Consider the following 6,000-nt stretch of genomic DNA (forward strand, 5'->3'; position numbering starts at 1 on the left):
CTTAAGTAGAAACACCACTTCTAAAACTGATTTATATGACAAAGATTATAGTTTAGCGGTAAAATATCAAAACACTTCATTGTGGGATTGTTTGGGGACATTGGGGAAATTCTGGACATGAAACTTGACTTGGGGAAGTGGAAATCTAAGGACATGCCTTGACTGTAGACTACCCCCACTTCCTGTCCATCCTCTATCTTTTTGAACACAAAGATGTCATAAGCAGCACAATGTTTCTCCCACCTCAGCCTAGAGTCATTCCTTCAACCATTGCCTTCCCTTCTATGATGGACTGTATCATCAAACTGTGTCGGTAAGTTCATCCTCATTATACACAGGATAAAGGTAGATGGAAATACAAAGAGAAATTAAAAGTGCAGCATGAGTCCTACTCAGGGGATAAAGGGATGGTTAAAAGTCAACAGATGCTAGCAACAAGAATTATTCTCTAAGAAGACACATTACCATGAATATTGCCCTATGTGTGAGAACTCACTTTGAGTAATTTCATGCCAAACACCGTCTCCTACCTCACTTAACCCTCTTAATAATATGAAGTAGATATGTCTATTATGCTTCATCTTTATGCTAAGGATATAAATCTTTGTTAAACAAACACATGTCCTAAAATCCAGAGCCAGCATTTTAGTTGCAGAAAGTCTAAGGTCTTCTTACTACTATATAACCATTATGTGACTACTACATATCTATCCTTCAATATTATCCTCTCTTGACTTGCACCTCTGCCATCAATCTCCTCTTCCCTTTCCCTTATACATGAACCAGAGCTACCACAAAAGAGCACATTCAGCTGAGATGAGAACCAATAAAGCAGAAAATTCTAACTCGAAATATAGTGGGCATAAAAGTTAAAAAAGGACAAAGAAAAGAAAACTCCTTGTGCTCCTTGATGGCAGCATAGACCAAGGCAGAGCTGAACACAGCCTCAGTGCTGGTGGTAAACATACCTCCACCATTTTGGAAAGAGAGTGGCTAATACAGCCACTGCTTTAATTTTAGCAATGCTGTTTAGCAGACAAAAGATCACATGGCCAGAAAAAGGTAAAGATTTACAGTAAAGACAGATTCAGATGAAGAAAAACCTCTAAAGGTTTACAGTGTGTTTAAAATATATATGTAGGCTTGTGAGAGTAAAGAACAAGATAAAGTAATTAAGAGAATGAATGAAAGAAAGAGTGAGAGAGAGAGAGAGGAAGGAAGGAAGGAAGGAAGGAAGGAAGGAAGGAAGGAAGGAAGGAAGAAAACAAAGAAAGAAAGAAAGAAAGAAAGAAAGAAAGAAAGAAAGAAAGAAAGAAAGAAAGAAAGAAAGAGAAGCCAGGTGGTGGTAGTGCACACCTTTAATCCCAGAACTTGGGAGGCAAAGGGAGGAAGATTTCCACAGAGAAACCCTGTCTTAGGAAAAAATGAAGTAAAAGAAATAGACTAATAAAAAGTCACATAAAGATGGAAAAAACAACTATATGCTATATTGTTGTCTGTAAATTGATTGCTGAGGAAAGAGCAACAACTGCTAAAAGAACTTGATAATCAAAGCTGCTAAATTAATCCAATTTACATATTTTAAAAATACTTTGACTTCTAAATTTAAATATAAGGACAGGTTACTTGGGAAAAGAGTTTTTGCTTATGTTTCCACAGAAAATGTAAAGCTATGGATTCCTTCCAGACTGATATTGTTTGATCAAGCAAGACCTCCTAAAGCAGTGGCCCAACTGATCCTACAACCAAAACAGCTGAGATGATGCATTCATAGACCACCACAGCTAGGATTTTTGTGTTTTATCATGATCCCCATGTTATGGACATTGCCCCAACAAGCAGGAAGCAGTTTGGAATGAACAACTCCAAAATTCCCAAATATTGTTTAGAAAGGTTAGTTTTCATTTAAATGGGGTTGGTTATAAACCCAGACAATCACAGACAATCTCTTTTTAAAAGAAAAAGGGAAATAGGATATAGAAATGAATACTTTACATTGGTATGGATTTTCATTTATTAATACAAATTTAAGGTTAATTTTGTTATATGTAAATTTCTCCTCTTGTGTGGTATTGTGTTTATACTGATTTTTTAAAATGTAATGGATGTATTATCCTTCTGTGGCCTTTGATGGAGTTGAAGACAGATAGTTATGGTTTATGGTTATAGTTTTCTTTAGTTATTATAAAAGATAAGCTACATATAAGACTTTAGACAAACAGATATAGGATAGATGATGGAATATTTTCTTTAAAATCTTGTTAAATGTTAATGAACTAAATATTGTAACTATGTTCTTACTTGATAACTGTTCTGTAATATATTTTAGTATGTTAATGTTAAAACCCTTCTTTTTATTGAGACAGAAAAGAGGAGATGATGGGGGAAGTTCTTTTCTCTATATGTTGTCTTATTGGTTGATAAATAAAATACTGTTGGCCAATAGGGAAGCAAGTTAGGCAGGACTAGGAGTCGAGGAGGATTCTGGGAAATGTAGTAAAGAGAAGTCTTGTGACCCAGGCAGGAAGTGGCATAGCAAGCAGACTCAGAATATAAGCAAGGACAAGCAAGAAATTATTCTCCTCTTCCTCTCTTCTCTGTGGAGTCATGATGTGAGCCCGGCAAAGAGGACGCATGCCACCAACATCCTCAATCAGATAAGTCTTTATAAAATATGCAAATTAATGGTTATTGTTGATAATTAAAATTGAGCTAGCAGATAAGAAATCCTAATCATTGGCCAGCAGCATTGTAATTAATATAAGACTCTGTGTGTTATTTCGGGTGGCCATGTGCAGTGGGGCTAGAGTGTTTTGGAGGAAAGATTTATCATTACAACTTTCTGTGTTCATATTTTTAAAGGACATGAGTTCCCAACAATATGTTAGCTACTTTCTAATTGCCACTCAGAATTTTATTAGTATTTGTTTTTTTAATAAGATGGGAGAAGTTTGTATTAGCATATATATATATATATATATATATATATATATATATAATTTTCATTCATTTTACATGGTAAAGGATTAAGCAGGAAGCCAGTAGAGAGAGCTAGCTCCAGTACCCTGGACTCTAACTAACCAAACCAAAACAAATCCATTACAGTATAGAACTTGAAGCATCAACTCTTAGTACTTTCCACCATTTAATCTTAACTGATCAAAAACTGTTGCCTTCTGCTTACTTACATGCTCCCACTAATCCAATTATTTTCTTTGCCTATTTTTTGTTGCTTTTGTTTTGTTTTTGTTTTTGTTTTTGTTTTGAGACAGGATTTCTCTGTGGTTTTGGAGGCTGTTTTGGAACTAGCTCTTGCAAACCAGGATGGTCTCCAACTCACAGAGATCCACCTGCCTCTGCCTCCCATGTGCTGGGATTTAATGTGTGGGTCACCACTGCGCAGCTCTTCTTTTTCTATTCTTGAGTTTACCCCACAGCAACCCTTGCCCCTGTCAAGAGGTCTCCCATATTTGATCTGCTGAATACTTAAAAAAATTAATACTTTCATTTTGTTGTCTCAATAGATGTTTCCATTTACAATTTTAATTTTAAAAAATCAACTTGGATGGATTGACAGTATTTAATGCAGATGATGTAGTTGCAAGTAATTTCTTCTTCAGAACTGATTTCTGATACTATGAACTCAAACTTATGTATGAAAAGTTCTGACATCAAGTTAATGCTACAAACACAGTGGATAGTTAGTTACACACTGAGACCAAATGAAATGGAATTCATATCATAACTCTGGAGGCAAATCATTACTGTGAAGGAAAAGGAGCCTTTGCCCACATAAGCAGAATCTCCTAGGCCTGCACAACATGCACACTGCATTTCCAGACTCCTGAGTATTTACGACTTTGCCCTCAATTCACTGGAAACTCACTGATGCCTTTGGCAATCACTGTGCTCTTTGTTGTGCTTAACAGGAGTGCTGGGTTTTTCCACTCAAAAAACTTTATTCCCTATGAATCCTACTGGTTCCCAAGCGCCTTTTCTGAGGTGTATGCAATGGGATTAGACTTGTAGTGCTTAGCTTAATAAATGACTCCGGGTTGAAATCAGCTTTTCCCCTCACTTTCTTCCTAAGGCCCTCATACAGCCTATCTTAAAGTCAAATTTGGAATCCAGAATTATCACTCCTTGGGCCTCTTCTCACTCTTGTATCATTTCATCTAGAGAAATCCCTACTATGAAAAATCTCATGGTAGACTCATAGTGTGATTGATGTACTACGCTTCTCACTAAAAGCCACAGAAATTAGCTTATAGGCACACAGTGGAATAGTAGTCAAATTATCAGCTCTGTGGTTCTGGGCAACAGTTGGACTACAGTCTTACAAGAAAAACAGAATCACAATCACTGAGCTAAGGCACTAATAGACTCCTAATCATCAGAATCTGGATGGCTTCAAATGGTCTATTTTCCATAAGCAAGTTTCAGACATATTTTTATATGTCAATAATTAATTAAAATTGATTGTGCAAAGAGTCTGTTATCAAGTTAAAAGAGGGCCAGATCGGATTTTGATAACCATCAATAATTATGTAGCCAAAGTCTACTGGTGGAGACTGATACATAGTAGATAGATACACAACAAATATTGATTTCCAAAATGAAAAGTGAATGAATTGGTTAAACCAAATCACATCATAGTCTACTAGATTGAAAATGGAAAGCTCTCTTCATTGCATGAGGAAGAATGCATTGGTTGGTTATTGTAGGAAATTTGGCAGTGTAACTCCAAAAACAAACAGGACTCTAATCACTGGAACCCAAGGATGGAAATGAATACATGTTTTCAGGTAAAAAAGGTAGTTTGAAAACATGAAAAGCAAATGGATTTGTGTGTGTGTGTGTGTGTGTGTGTGTGTGTGTGCGCGCGTGCACACGCATGCACGCACGTGCACATGTATTAGAGACTAGAAAAGAGGGACCTTTGCAAATGCAATAACTCTTTTATATAAACAGAATCCCCTGCCACCAATCAGTGTTGAAGCAATTGAAAAGCATGAGGTAAAAGTGAGACTAAAATATGCTTTCTGTCCATTACTGTGACTGTGTTTTTGTTTATCAAATGTTTCTAATGAAAATAGTCAACAAATTCATGTTCAGTCCCTTATTACACAAATATTTCATTCTTAAATGACTTTCCAATTACAAATACAATAGTTAAATGAACTATAATCCAAAAAGCAATTTCTTTATAATAAAACAGTGGTTTATGAGAAGAGGCAAATAATAAACACCAAAATAGCAGTGTTCTACCCTCACAAAATAGTATTTCCAGGTTAACAATGCATAAATATATACCTGAAGCAGTTTCTCAAAGAAGAAACGAATCTTTCCTAATTTCCTACCTTGGTCCAACTAAGGCCTTGAACATCTGCTGGATTAATATGATATTAAGTCATGCAACCCAAGATTTAAAGAATGTAGAAAGAACATAAAATTTGATACTTTGGCAAGGGTAACTAAATTCCTTAAGATATGAGACAAGTAGAGTTCTGAGAACAAGTGTGAAAGCATCAAATAATTGTCATATCATAGGACAAACACAATGATAGATGAGAATTCCTGGGTAACAGTCTAGCTCTCCTTGCTTAGATACTGTTAGGACTATCATAAATGAACTTCCTCATCTTAGGGCATCTCTAGATATAACAAGATGTGTACTTCTTTCCACCCCAAGGTGCTCCGTTCCCATGACATGTCAATAAGACAATCAAAAGGGTACAGGATTTGCTGCATAGCATGCTGGAAAGGAGTAAGGGGTTGCTTTATACTTACCATTTTAGAGAAGAAAAACAACACAACACCAAGCCTAATTCCCTTGTGTTACTTTTCTAATCTTCATTATGATTACTTCCTTCAAGTTACCTGATTCTTTCTTCTTTTGAAGAAAAATATACATAGCATACTGAATATGTTTTTAAAAATCTGTGCTAAAAAATTCAGAATGGGATATTCTAACATACTTTCCATTAGCTAAATTCAAAT

Source organism: Cricetulus griseus, chromosome 8, assembly GCF_003668045.3.
Source record: "Cricetulus griseus strain 17A/GY chromosome 8, alternate assembly CriGri-PICRH-1.0, whole genome shotgun sequence".
NCBI classification, from domain to species: Eukaryota; Metazoa; Chordata; class Mammalia; order Rodentia; family Cricetidae; genus Cricetulus; species Cricetulus griseus.